Below are 14,933 nucleotides of genomic sequence, written 5' to 3'. Positions count from 1 at the left end.
GATCGCATGACAAATATGCTATGGTCTGGGGAATACACTTCATCAGAGAGAAAATACAATGTTTTTTGTACCTTTTTTCTCTCTCCATTTTTGAGTTCGCTATCATGTGTTATAAAGAGATTGTGAATTGATCACCGTAAAGCCAAGATGGCAATTTTATTTTCCCCAACGTTCTAAAATAAACTCTAATTTCCCTCCATAATTAGTAATGAGAAATCTCAATTCTTAATTAGTTCATCTTAAGAGGATGACAAACAGGTTCAATTTAAGCAGGTTAGGTTAATTAACCATGGATCCAGGCACTGTGCCCAGTGCTCCAGTCATCAGTAGCTGATTCTTCTGATCCTTATATAATCCTGACAAACAAAAAGTACTTTCTATGATTTTCTTTTAAACACATGTGTTTTTAAATATAAGAAATAAACCATCTGTTTTCTGATAAAACAGCATTAGAAACTATCCAAGAAAAGGAAGAGTGTTCTTTATTTGGAAGGTGGCCAATATAAAATGATAGATGTATTCTTTACCTAATAGATCCTATAAAGTAGTTTTTATATCCGTGACTTACCTAAATGACAACTCCAGTTAAACAAATTAGTTAGGAAGAACTTTAGCCATTCAACTAAAAGCAATAAATAAGATTTCATAATCAATCATGTAATTCTTTCCTGAGAATAAGCCAAGTCTAACCATACAATATATGGGCTTTCATATATCCTGGCATTAATGTGCATTATAGCTTCTGTTGGTTTATGAGCTTCAAATTCATAAAACACGATGCTGAAAGAAGAGTTCCTTTTTGAACTTTCTGAAAGGAGGACAGCCTGTCAACAAGTTCTATTTCACCTTGGACTTAAAGCTGCAGACATTTCTGAATTTTAAAGTATATAAAGGCACATTTACAAATTGTACTATGAATGTTTAATGAATGCCCTTTGTGTTTCTCTTAGATATTGTTTATATTCTACCTTATATTATAAATGTTCTGTAACATTTGTTGTATTTCTTATAACCGTAATATAAATGCCCTGAGAGCAACCACCGTGACTTACTCCTTCCCACACTCTAGTTGAAACCTCGTGGTGCCCCATACTTACTGGGGGATCTTTAAATATGTCTGGATAAAACTGATGGTAATTATTAAAAGATTTGTATGTTATTGAAAGGGATGATGGCTCAAGATCAGGCAAATAAGCTGTAGCACCTCCAGTCTTAGAATCTTCTGCTGGGGGGCATCCTCTGATTCCCTAGTGGCTGGAAGCGCTCTACAAGCATCTTTTCTTTGATTTCCGGAGTGGCGGCTCCAGATACTCTTTCTTTTCTTTGGAAGTAATAGGCCAAATCACAGGATAACAAGGGTCCTATCTCTCTGCAAGTCTACCAGCAGTTTTGCAGATGATTGTAGGCACGGAGTAGGTATTGGTGTCTCTTTGGATCTTTTTATTCTGTGCTCAAAATTAGTGGTTTCTGCAGCTTTTTGACTCCTACTGAGCCTATTGAGGGCTGGGGAGGGGAGGGCTGGACCTTGGATGGGAGGAGCTCTGCTTGGCCCTTCACAGGCCTGGGAAGTCCCAAGCACTTCTGTGAAGCCCAGCAGCCTGTTACTAAGGGCTGGTGCTAAGGCATACACACCCCTTGTCACATGCATGACATTTCTAAACTATCGCCAAAGTCTTTAATTAATTAATTAATTTAAAAATTTTTTAAAAGTATTTATTTGCAAGAGAGAGAGAGTGAGAGCGAGAGAGAGAGAGAGAGAGAGAGAGAAGCAGACTCCCTGCTGACCAGAGAGCCTGATGCGGAGCTCGATCCCAGGACCCTGGGATCACGACCTGAGCCAAAGGTAGATGCTTAACTGACTGAGCCACCCAGTCGCCCCTATCACCAAATTCTTAACTTTCAGTTGATTTTTGGGGACAGATAACAGTAACATTTTATAAAACCACTCAGTTATTAGCATCCTAATTTTTGGCATTTTGGCAACACCAAAATACATATATGGCAAAAAAAAGTGACATTTATATTCTGCCTTGCAGAGTATAATATTGTAAATGATGTCTATAAATGGTGCTTTAGAGCAAATGAGGTAATACATACCAAAATACCTTAAAAACAATCATGCAAGTATATGCAAGTATAAACATTGCTGAGGAGGAAAGTATATAGGAATTAGAGTAATTATAAGTGGAAAATGACAAAATTTTAAGAACATTTACAATTTGTCATCCTAATAGTGTTGTAATATTTGGTATTGATCAAAGCCAGTCTTGGCTTCTTAGCAACTGACATTTCACTTAAAAAATACTTAGAGTCAGGACACCAGGGTGACTCAGTCGTTTAAGCATCCAACTCTCGATTTCAGCTCAGGTCATGATTTCGGGGTCATGATCACAGGGTCATGAGTTTGAACCCTGCTTGGCCAGGCTCAGCTTTGGGCGTGGAGCCTACTTAGGATTCTCTTTCTCCCCCTGCCTCTCTTCCCCCATCTAGGCGCCCCCTCCACTCACGCTCTCACTCTCTCACCCCCCCAAAAAAATAAATAAATAAAAATAAAAAAAATAAAAAAATGAACAAACTTGGGATCATTCTTGGAGAAACCACAAGACACAGTGTGATGAATAGACAGGAAAGATTTACTTTTCATTATATAGTGAGATTTACTTTTCACGGTCTATATAGCCCTTTGTACCTTTTGCATTTTGTTCCAAATGCATGTGTGGTATATTTTAAAAATTAAATAAAATCTTAACACAAATCAAAAGACTAAATTTATTCACCTCACTCTCTTGTTCCGAATCATAGAATATAAGAACTGGAAGAGATAGATGAGTTACAACTCATTTTACAGATATGGAAGCTAAATTCTGAAGATAGTATTCAAGTTACTTTCCAGAAAGATTAGGAAAAATGGACTATATCTTCCAAATAAAACTTTGTAAGCACTTAATAGAAAATACCCACATTGGTAATCAAAATGAATTTTTAAAAATATCACACAGTACTTTATTACCACATCTGTCATTTGCATGAATTTTAACAAGCTTCTTTTTAGATTAGATTACTGTGACCTATACAGGACCAAGTTGTTAAATAAACATGAAAGTTTTTCTTTAAGATCGGCCAAAATTGGATGCCAGTTTAGTGACCCACTTCAAGAATCTTACATTTACCATCATTTTGGTAATTTTTCACGATTTGTTTCTCAGCTCTGCTCTGTGTGACCTTGTTTTCTCAAGGAGAAAGAATTAACTTCCACCCTCCAATAAATCAGTTGCACAACAGTCTTTTCCTATAATAGTTTACTAAAAAAACACCCAAAAACCCCAACAGTCAAGCATTAGACCTGGGAGGGGGAGAGGGGAGAGACAGGAAGAGAATTTTGGGAAACTCGGGAAAAGGAATCCCGTCTGGGTACAGTTAGATATTTAGAGATAAAGCCTCTTCGTGCCGCATTTTGATATTTTTCCTTCCCTATAAAAGCATGCTTCTGATCCAATCCCATTTTGACAGAACCACTAAATCTAGGAGCTGGGAGGGATGTGTTGGAATTCCCACGTTTGTTCCTTTCATCTAACAAGTGAGAAACACTGAAGTTCGGGCAGGTGCCTTGACTGGTTTTTAAAGCTGACCACGTGGCTCGTGGAAAAGCTTCCCCCAGGGCTCAGATTTCCGGCCGCTCATGGAAGCCACTGGTTGTGGTTTTCATAGAGAGATGGACAAAAAGCTGGGCTGCAGGGACGGCTTTGGTTACTGCTGTGATTTGTTCCAAAGGCGAAAAGCATGCAACCTCTCCTGATTTGTGTCTGGCGCTCCGGGTTTGAATGACTGACCGGGTGGCGAGCTCGCGTGCGGGAGCGGAGGGCTCAAGCCCGCCGCTGGCTGCAGAGCAAACCAGGACCCTCAACAGCAGCACAGGACCCTCAACAGCAGCACGGGCCCCTGCAACGCTCAAGGCAATTCGACTTCTACTGGGTTCTTGTTTATTATAGTTATTATGGGTTTACTATGGAGTTGGGAAGAAAAAACCAAAACCACATTTGGGTTTATTTCCTGGAGCCTCACCTAAAAAAAAAAAGAGGTAGCAATGTGTGTGTATGTGTGGCTTGTACATTTGTGCGTGTGTGAACACGTGTGGGTATGTGTGCTGTGTGGCGCGAGTGGGGGCGTGTTTGGGTTGGGGATGTGGGGCGGGTGGTAGGAGTTGATGTTAACTAGTTTTTCCAGTATTTCTGCCTGAAGCAAAATAATCTTCTTCCTACAAGAATGTGATTTAAAAAGACACAAGGCAGAACTATACCCTGTACTTTGGTGATACACTAAGCAAGAATTTCAAACTACTCTCTCGACAGTTTAAAATGTGTGACCACTGGAGCAGTTGTAAGGTGATATTTAAAATCAGCTTTAATTTAATTTTTATCTGTTCTCAGTCTTAGAGATTTAGATAAAGTTGGTTCTTTGTCTCTGTCGAAGGAAAATGACCACAGTCAGAATGCTCACTGGGCAATTGTGGTTTATGCCTTCACAATGTGTTGATCCCAGGTTGTTCGTGCTAATTTTGGAGAGAAAGTAAACGGGAAAATCTGTTATCATTGCCTTGGAAACCAAATGTTCACAGTATTAGCTGGCAAATACTGGTTACGATTTAGCATTATTTTTGTTTCCACCCAAAGCCTCACTCCGTGTGCGAATTTTTAAGGCATGCCAAGGTGTCACACACACACGGGCAGAGACCTCTCCTGCCTGGTTCAGGGCTGTGTCCCTGGCACCTAAAACAGACCCTGGCTCAAATATGTGTTGAATGAATGCAGGAAGAAAGAAGTCAGATGTTTGGCCACAGAATCTTAAAGGGTTAGAGCCAAAGAGCCACTTTCCTCCTGTTTTATAAATAGAGGCCAACACAGAGTCTTTGGATGACTTGTGTTTCAATCACGCTGCTTTCTGTGACCTTCATAATCCAAGCTTGTTAGCAGAGCATTCCAGACCTTTCATAATCTGGCTCTTTCACTTTAAAACCCAACAATAACCAGCAGCTCTCTGAACAGAGTGTACTTTAGTTCTGTGGGTTTCACAGGGAGCTCTGGAACACCGACTCCGGGCCATCGCCAGTGCTTGGCGGTGAAGGTAAAACAGGTCTCCCCTGTGAAGAGCTTCCATCCTGGCATGGGAGAGAGACTCAGGAAATTTCTTTACCCATGACCCTTCCACCGGATGAGAACCTGACTCTTAAGTTCTCATGGCTCTCGGTACTCCTCATACAGAGTTGGCCTTAGCTCTAGTCATCTTTCCTGCTCAACAGTAAACTTCAGGTGGGACAGATGCGCTGTTCCCACCAGACTCCTGGTGTCAAGCATCATCTCAGCATATGCTGAGTACTGAGTAAATATTGTGGATGGAAGGAATGAGGGCAGAAAGGAGAGACGACATGTGGAAATACTTGGACAAATGCATGGGGCGCTCTGGAAATTTCAGGAAATTTCTAGAAAATTTCGAGTAAAGCTGCTTCTAGAGCTGTGTTGTGAAGGTTGAGTAAGGCTAGTCTTGAGGAAAAGGTGGGGGAAGGTTCCTAGGCAGTGGGGCGTCCACAGGCTGTGGAGGTGGTGGGGGTGTGGATGACAAGCCAGGGAGCAAGATGAGAGCAGCTTGAAGGGACAGCATTTCGACCATATTTGGACAGGAGAAAAGTCACTTAGAAACTAAATATTTTTACATGTCAGAGCTTTAAAAACTCAACTATACATTGGTATGAATATATTTAGCCTACTGTTTTGTTCTTGGTCAACTGAAGACCACGTTTTGTTAAAAGCCAGTCTGTGACATACACTGTTAACTGAAAATCTCTGACTTGGCATTTCCGCAGGTCACCTTGATGACTTAAATGTATAAGAAACCAGGAATGCTTTTGTGAATTAAAAATCATGAGAAAAAAAATCATATGACAGCTCTCATTTCCTCAGGTTTCTATACTTGTCATTTAAAGGACTTTCACTTTTGAAATTATGTGGATAAAACGTTCCTCCCCGGCTCTCTGATTCGGCTGCACTTGAGGAGTGACTTAACTGATAAGTAACTGGGCAAAGGGTTCCTCTCCAGGGTAACCCACTCTCTCCCCATTGCCAGTGGAAATTGCCAGTGCATAGGCCTCAGCCCTGCCCCCCTCACTGGAGGCAGCCCGCTGCAGCTGCTCAGCGCCCCAAAGGTGCTCTGCTATTGTGGGAGCCCATATGCTCTTCCCACCCTGGGCTGGGAGGGGCAGTCTCTGGAAAAAAAACCTTGTTTTCGGATTCAGCTTTCATAATAATAAAATTGATAGTAAGTTGATTCACATATGACACCTGTGTCTACTTGGCGGTTGTCTTAGAACCCGAAAAGTAGAGAGACACGACTAAGTGGAGCTTTCAGACCCACACACTGGTTACAATAAAGGGGGTTTTATTCTTTAGTCTGTTTGCTGTGCTGTGTGTCTGTGTATGTGGGGAAAGGGGAGGAGAGAGAGACAGTAATCCATATACCATCTTTTATTAACCAGGATGTTGAAAATTCGGATTTTCTGGTTATGCAAGCTTTGTGGTTTAAAACTTAAAAAACAAAATGAGGGAATGATTAGCATTATTTCTAAGCTCTTGGCTCCGTCAAAAAACAAACGAAACAATAAATATTCTAATTACCTTGATCAGAATAACTGTTAATTCTTATATTGAGTGTGTTTGGGAATTTGACTTAACTATTTTCTCTTTAGGTTATAGTTTATAGGGTTTTTGGATTTCAAGTATCAGTTTCCCGGGTGCAATTTTGGCAATGGCATACATTTATTTCTATTAATTTTTTCAGATCATTTGAGGTTTAATTGAATAACGTCATAAGTGAAATACCAGTGTGTGTTTTAATAATGATTTATGGTTGGGGCGCCTGGGTGGCTCAATTGGTTAAGCGTCTGACTCCGCTCAGGGCTCAGGTCATGATCTCAGGGTCCTGGGATGGAGCCCATGTCAGTTGTGGTCGGGATCTCTGCTTGGGGGCGGGAGGGTGGTGGTGCCTGCTTCTCTCTCTCCCTTTGAACCTCTCGGTCCCTCCCCTGCCTCCCCACCCCATGCACACACTCTCTCTTAAATAAATGAATAAAATCTTTTAAAAAATGATTTATGGTTTATAAAGCACTTTCATGTATATTATCTGAAACAGTGATTTTTGAACATTTTAGTTTAAGAATTTATTTAGCATCTAATGAAAGCTATNTCCACTCAGGGCTCAGGTCATGCTCTCAGGGTCCTGGGATGGAGCCCATGTCAGTTGTGGTCGGGATCTCTGCTTGGGGGCGGGAGGGTGGTGGTGCCTGCTTCTCTCTCTCCCTTTGAACCTCTCGGTCCCTCCCCTGCCTCCCCACCCCATGCACACACTCTCTCTTAAATAAATGAATAAACTCTTTTAAAAAATGATTTATGGTTTATAAAGCACTTTCATGTATATTATCTGAAACAGTGATTTTTGAACATTTTAGTTTAAGAATTTATTTAGCATCTAATGAAAGCTATTTACCTCTTCTTAAGAATATATACATATGCATGGGCGCCTGGGTGGCACAGCGGTTAAGCGTCTGCCTTCGGCTCAAGGCGTGATCCTGGCGTTATGGGATGGAGCCCCACATCAGGCTCCTCTGCTATGAGCCTGCTTCTTCCTCTCCCACTCCCCCTGCTTGTGTTCCCTCTCTCGCTGGCTGTCTCTATCTCTGTCAAATAAATAAAATCTTTAAAAAAAAAAAAGAATATATACATATGCATGTATTCACAGAAGCTTCTCAAATCTGGTGAAGCCAGGGTTTTTGGAACCAGGCTTCAGATTAGAGGTTGCCTTCTTGAGCCCAAGGACTAAAATCTAGCCACTGCCTGTGTTTGTATGTCCTGAGACCTAAACATAGCTTTTACATTTTTAAAATGGAAAAAAAAAAAAAACCCAAAGAAGAATACAATGTTTTGATATGTGAAATGATAGGAAATTTAAATTTCTATGTATAATTAAAGTTTTATTGGAACATGGCCACACTCTTCCATTTACATACAGTCTGTGGCTGCTTTATTTTTTTTTAAGATTTTATTTTTATTTTAAGTAATCTCTATATTTACTGTCTGGCCCTTTACAAAGAATGTTTACTGATCCTTGATGTAAAGTTTCAAAGTATATTTTGTGTTTTTTTAGTTCTATTTTTTTGACTGTTAAATTATGCTTAAGTTTGGGATTTGAAAAGGACTTCTACACGCTGCTTAAAGGAATATGAGATTATTTACTAAATGACTTTTAAAATAATAGTAGAAATCATTAATATGGTGTTTGGAAAAGTGTTTAATGACATGGCCAAATGGTTCTGATATTGCTTTATGTAAAAAAAAAAAGAGTATGAAGTGAATGATCAGTGTGATCTCAACCACATAGATACTATTAAAGAGTAGAAAACAAGTTTCGAAGAAAATACACTCAAATTTTAGGCCTCTTGATTGAAGTTATGGATTTTTAAAAACATTTTTACTGTTCGGTACTTTATAAAAATTGAACGATGTATCACTGTGATAATAAGGAAAAATAAAATATTGAACAAAATTAAGAGTACAGTTGTTTAATTAAAAAGCTCTCAAAGATTAGAATCTTCTGTGATAGTATAACCATAAAAATGTTCAAGAGAACAAATTAATAGAGTGAATGTAATTATAAGACCAGAAATCATTTTTAAAAATTAAATCTTACTTCATTTAGGTAGCATGACAGCTTGGCGTCAGATGCTTTTTTTATTCCTGCATGCAAATTACATCCATGGATCTGCTACGAAGAGTTGATCTTTATGTTAAGACACAATTTTCCACAAAATCGAAGCATTGTTAGTTCTATACTCAGAAGCATTTGGTCAAAACTTCTGATAGACCATTCCTTGTTCATAGGAGACTCAGGAAACGGTCATCAACATAGTGCAGAGATTCACGCTCTAAAGAAAACTGAACAATTTGACCAGTTTTTCTGTAAGTGCTATACTGGCTTGGTCTACTTGCTGATGAATGAGTGAATATATGAATGAATGAATTACCTTTATGTATGACTTTTTAGCTCTGTAAAAAAAAAGTTTGTTATCTCGATCAGGACAACTGTTAATACTCTTTTAAAACATACTAGGAGTTACATGACCATGTTAATTGAATTGTCTTATGAACAGCTGTAAGGAAAAGAAATTATTAAAGAGAACAGAATCGAGCTGGGGGACAGGAACCCCAGAAGCCTATTCCCCACCATCTTCAGTGCCACAATTGTGATTGAATTGCAAACAAACCCAGAAAGTGTATTCTTAAATAATGAGAGGGGAGACTCTCATACATCAAAGCGATCTACTGAAAAATACAACTCGGGCTCCATTTGGTGAATACAGCTCTGGCAAAATAAACAGACAAAGGAAGACCTCAAATCTTTGCTCGTAGCAACAGAATTGGAACAGGAGAATTTGAGAAGAAATAAAAATTAAAAATGACTACTGTTACTATTACTCTAATACAAAATTCTACAAAATAGGTGTTTTTATTCCATCTCTAAGGCAGGGAGGCAAACTCATCTGCCTGAGTTCACAGGGGACTCAACATGGACCAGATTTCAAAGCCTTGACTCTTTTCTCTGTATCACACTATCGCCATTTCATTGACTTATTAGCCTTATTTATTTATTTTATGAATTTAAAACTTTTTTCTCCTTTCCAGTGTGTTAACAGTCCAACCCAGAAGCAGCATTTGGAGGGTTACATCCAATATTTCCCTTTTCTCAAACCAGATCTTAAAGCTTTCTGTTCCCTGTCTCCATTTCTCATTTTACAGGTCTTTGGAAATGTGTCTATAAAATGCACTCATTTTTTTACTGATCCCTGCATCCTGCGAAAGAGTGTGTGAGATATTAGAAAATCAGCAATAGTCGTCACAGTCCTTTACTCTAATGAGACAGATAATCTTATAGGAGACACAGTTTAACAAATGAGATTAAAATGTGAGACCAGAGGGCACATTGGTAATGTGGGAATACTCAAAGGTGGTATGAAATGTGGACTTGGGTGGAGGATGGCCTGTAAGTACTTCCTGGAAGATGCATCATCTGAGCTGAGGTCTAAAAGATGAGGGTGACTGAGGGTGACTGAGGGTGACTGAGTTGAGTGAGGTCTGTGTGCAGAGGGCTCTGCCAAAAAGTGCCTATGGGAACTTGACAGAAGAGAGGCATTTCCTCTATTCTTAATTTGCTGAAGGCCATTTGGTGTGAGCGAGCAGGTGTGTATGTGTGTGTGTGTGTGTATGCACATCAGTGCCATAGTAAAAATTGGTTTGGAGAAGGATGGAGAGGCTAAGTTATTATTATTGACTAATGATAATAAGTGGCACTTAACACTCTATGGCAGGCACCATAGCCAGTAATTTTAGTATAATATGATTATTCCTCAACAAACCTAAGAAAAAGGTATACCATCATGATCTCCGTTTTATAGACAAGGAAAAGGAGACACACAGAGGCTAAGTGACTTCTTCAAGTTCCCAGACCAAGTGAGTGACACACCTGGGACTTGAGCTCCAGCCAGTCTAGCACGAGAAGCATGGTCCTTGGATGAGTATTATCAGCTTCACCTGGAAATCTTATTAGACATGTAAAAACTCAGGCATCAACCCAGACCTACAGAACCAGAATCTGCATTTTAACAAAGACCACGTCCTACCCAAGCACCTTAACGTTCGAAGGGAACTGTGGTAATCCCCTAGACTCTATTGTTTCTCTTTAACCTTGAGAAGGAATCTGGACATTATCTTAAGTCCAGTGGAAATTCAGGGAAAAGTGTGAAGAAAGAGGTTGGCAAAATTAAATGAGGTTTTAGACCAATTGTTTTCGGCCAATTGTTGTGGCTTCAATACAGAGAATGCAATAGAAGAGGACAGTTCTGGAGGCAGGGAGACCAGTGAAAGGGCTACTTTCACCGAGTAAAAGAAGATGGCAGCCTGAAACCAGGTGGTGGCGGTGTCAGAGGAGAGGCGTAGGTGAAAGCACAAGGCAGCCTTGCCAGACTTGGAGATTCTTTGGGTCTCCAAAGATAGATGAATTGAGGGAGGGGAGGAGTTAGTTCCCCCAAATTTCTGGCTTGACCAAATGGTTTCATCATGGTGTCATTTACTGTACAAGAGTGTACTTGAGGGAAGTAGGGTGGAGACTAGGAGAGGGAAATGATGAATTTACTTTTAGATTAAATCATGGGATTTGAACTTTGGGGCAGCCAAGTAGAACTGTTTAGCCAGGACCGAAGAGAGCACTGGAAACCATATAAATGGCAGGGAAGCCATATAAATTACTTGGGCATGTTGGAAGTGATCTAGGGAAAGTCCTCGTTGTCCCTGATGTCCCTCCCTTCATCCCCATTTTACTCACCAGGGCCCAAGCCTGCTCTACGCCTTTCTGTTTTCAGCAGACAGTTGAACATATAAGTCTATAGCTCAGAAAAGATATCTCAGATCTAGATTTTTGGATTCATTAGCCTACAGAACAGATGATAACTGAAGCAATGACATTGCCCAGAAGGAGGAAAGGAGTCCAGGATACAGGGGAGAAGAAGGGGAACCTGCAAAACAGACCAAGAAGACTGGTCTTAGTGGGAGAGAACCATTAAGTTTGGTATGGGAGCCTGGGTAAAGAGTGTCTCAAGGTGGAGAAAGTGGAGAAGAGGGTTAAATTGATTTGAGACACTGAACAGATAATGGAATGTCTGCTGAATTTAACAATACGCTAATAACCTCCATGAGAGCTGGAGAAAACTGGTGAGGACTGAGGACGAAAGCCAGACTGCAATAGATTAAGAAATGGGGCTCAGGAAGTAGAGATTAATAGAGTGTAGACAAACTTTCGGGAGATTGATCTATGAAGCTGAGGGAGAGGGGAACTATAGGAGCTCAGTAACGAAGGAGAGGCATTTCAAGGTGGGAAATTTGAGCATATTTAAGTGCTGATGGAAGAAGCCAACAAAGAAGGGAAGGTTAAAAACCGTGAGCCCTGAAGGGCAGGGCATGAGGTAATGGGCACTGGTTTAGATCTTCTCTTTCAGGTTCCAATCTACTGATAGGTAGGTACTGAGATTTGGGAGGATGGTCAGAAAAACAGGAAGACCTCTCTGCAGTCCTCTATTCCACATTCTGGGGTCTTCAGTGGTTCATCCTATCACCCTTCCATCCTAAGCCGTGTCTTCACAAAAGGAACTGTTCTGCTACTTGAATACTCTGCTTTTATTTCCATGACATGCAGTCCAGGACAAGTATGCCATGAATTAACAAAGCACCTGCTTTAAAAATTAACCCTTAAACTAAAATCCTTGCCTTCGCCTTCCCTGTCTTCAGGTGAGGACAGTTTAGAGAGACAGTTTAGGCGTTCTCCCACCCTAAGCCTTTTAAGGATTTGGGGAACCCACAGGCACCAAGGTGTGCCTGAAGCTGAGGTTTCTGGCTGCACAGAAAACAGCAGTTCATAATCAGGACCCCCGAGAATACTCAAGGACAGATTTCAGTAGTCTATCAACCCCAGATATGTCATTGAAAAATCTATTTGCAACAGGCTTTTTTTTTTTTCTTTTCAGAAGAGGGTCCATTGATTCTGTCAGATTCTTAAGAGCATCTGTAGTCTGTGGAGACAGATAAATGACCAAGCTCATCATTTCCAGGGGATAGAAAGGTAACCAAGAAAAATGATGGCAATCAGAGTGGAAAAAGACAATTACAAGAACATGGAAGTACATGTTTGTTTAACTGACATCTGACTCAGACCTCCCCACGTGAACCCAAGGATTTGGTTTTCAATTCTAAAGAAATCATGTTTCCTAGATTGAAAACATAAAAAACAAATCAAAGCTTTTCCAGCATGTTCTAGGTGAACATTTATTTTCAATATGACAGTAGAAAGTTACCAGGCTTGCCTAAGGAGCCGAAATTAATCCACCTTTATTCAAAATGTTGTTGACAAGTATAATAAAAAAAAGAAGTCAACTTGTCGGTGAGGTGATGTGACATTAAAACGCAAATGTGCTGCTCTTGGTTAGGCAGAACGGCTCAGAATTGGCAGCTAATGATAACATGTGGAAATAAGTGGAGCAGGTGTGGAAAACAGACGTCAGAGTTTACCTTCCCCATCAAACGAGTTGGATCATGGCTTCAGGCATATATCATAACACATATGTTAAGAAATGCCTTGTATGATACATGGTTGCAGTGTTTGTGTTAAATATTAATCTATAGCCTTTGCTAATGAAAATGCTAGAATTTGTACATGATGATATTATGGATGTGAAATGACAGCTAAATGACTTGAGGATTTTCTTACATTTTATTTATAAGGATTACACATTTTATTAATGATTCATTTTAGTTTCCACATTTTTGAAACCCGAACTGACAGCTGAGGAATTGCATTTGGTTTTCAAATGGCTGACAGACACCAACGGGGGTCTGACTAAACTGGTGAGAAAGCGTCAACACATGTGGGAGGCTTGCTTTTGCTGCAGGAACGCAGTTTGCTTCAGGAAGCAATGCTTGCGATTCCTGTAATAGATTATATATATGTGTGGGCCAGACACACAGACATTTCAGTTCAATCTTCGAAAACCTCACATTAGGAATGGTCTTGAAGTCTGCGTCTGTAAAGTAGGCAGATTTTTCTCGAAAATTGCAGGAATCTCACTAACTCACTTAAAACCTGTAAATGACTTCTAATTATGCTCTGGATATATAAACCCAGCCATAAAATAACCACAGTAATAAAGTTAGTCATTCAAATAAATTAAGCCAAATAAATCCCCAGAATCCTGCCACCCCCTGTTTATGGCAATGAAGCTATACCCTCATGTATAAAGACAATTTTCGCAACGGAGGCGACAACTGTGAAGAGTTATCTGACCACTTTGTAGCCTCCACATGCATATTATTGAAATGAGAAATCTGAAAAGCTCAGCTTATAAAATCTGACAACTGTTGGCTCAACTGGCTTTTGAAGAGTTTCTAAGAAACTTCAAGATACACTTACTTGCCAAGTAAAAATTTTCTCATAAGCAGTCACCAGAAAGTTTTTAAGAATCTCTCATACTTAAAAAAAATTAAAGCCAAAATACCACATAAAAAAACACAAAGGAAACATTACGGAAAAGAAAACAGAACTTACTTTTTCTTAAAGCTGCTTTTTCCTGTGATTTAGAGTATGAAAGGAGAATATATGATGATTATTTTTTTCCTCCAACACATTCAAATGTCAACTCCAAAAGGAACAGAATGGACCACCAGAGCTAGCTGAGGGTCCCTCCCAATTGCAGCTTTTTCAGCCTTGTAGAAGGAAATAGGAGGGTGAGTGGTTTCCTCCAAGTCTTGTGATGTGCACATAGCTGACTCCTACTGGGCTGAAAAAGCACTCCCTGTCAATTTTTACTTCAAATTGTGAGTAACAAATTCTCTGCAGGATATCCTTAAAGGGAAATCCTACCAAAATTAGTATTTGGAATATCTGGATAAGCTCCAAAAAGTTTAAAATACAAAGTGTATATACAGACAACTCACATACATACTCAAGAAATTTCCACTGCTTAGACTAAATTAAGGGCATTTTTAATTTTTAAAAATTTCCAAATGGACGATGTATTTTCTTTTTCCTTGATTAATCTGTTTTTTGTTTTTTTTAAATTTTGTTTTGTTTTCTTGTTTCCTGATGACTCTCTGAACCTATCTTTTAGGTTAGAAATGGTTGCGCCACAGAGCTTTTCTGTTGAACTATCTGGAAAGAGATGAGGCCCCATGTTCTTACCTGCAAAATTTTGGGTGGCTTGAGAGGTAAACCCTGGGTTCTTGGGAATTTTGAGAACTTTGAGCCTTGGATTGGACTAGAATAACTCCAAGTAGTTACCTGCTTCCTGA

General features: G+C 39.7%; 1 protein-coding gene across 3 annotated transcripts in view; it reads right to left on the bottom strand.

The window, feature by feature from the left end:
• The window catches only part of FHL5 (four and a half LIM domains 5), a 44,529-nt gene extending 29,596 nt beyond the window's left edge, over positions 1-14,933 (bottom strand). For 2 of the 3 annotated variants that reach the window (XM_019808364.2, XM_011235297.2), the window contains exon 1: positions 14,191-14,402. The gene's annotated coding sequence lies outside the window, so the exon portion shown is untranslated. Of the gene's footprint in view, positions 1-14,190; positions 14,403-14,823 lie in introns of those variants that run through there. The other variant, XM_019808363.1, reaches the window with a different exon arrangement.

This window comes from Ailuropoda melanoleuca, chromosome 10, assembly GCF_002007445.2.
Source record: "Ailuropoda melanoleuca isolate Jingjing chromosome 10, ASM200744v2, whole genome shotgun sequence".
Lineage (NCBI taxonomy): Eukaryota > Metazoa > Chordata > Mammalia > Carnivora > Ursidae > Ailuropoda > Ailuropoda melanoleuca.
Note: the sequence above shows the minus strand (reverse complement) of the source record. Positions and strands in the feature narration are given on the sequence as shown.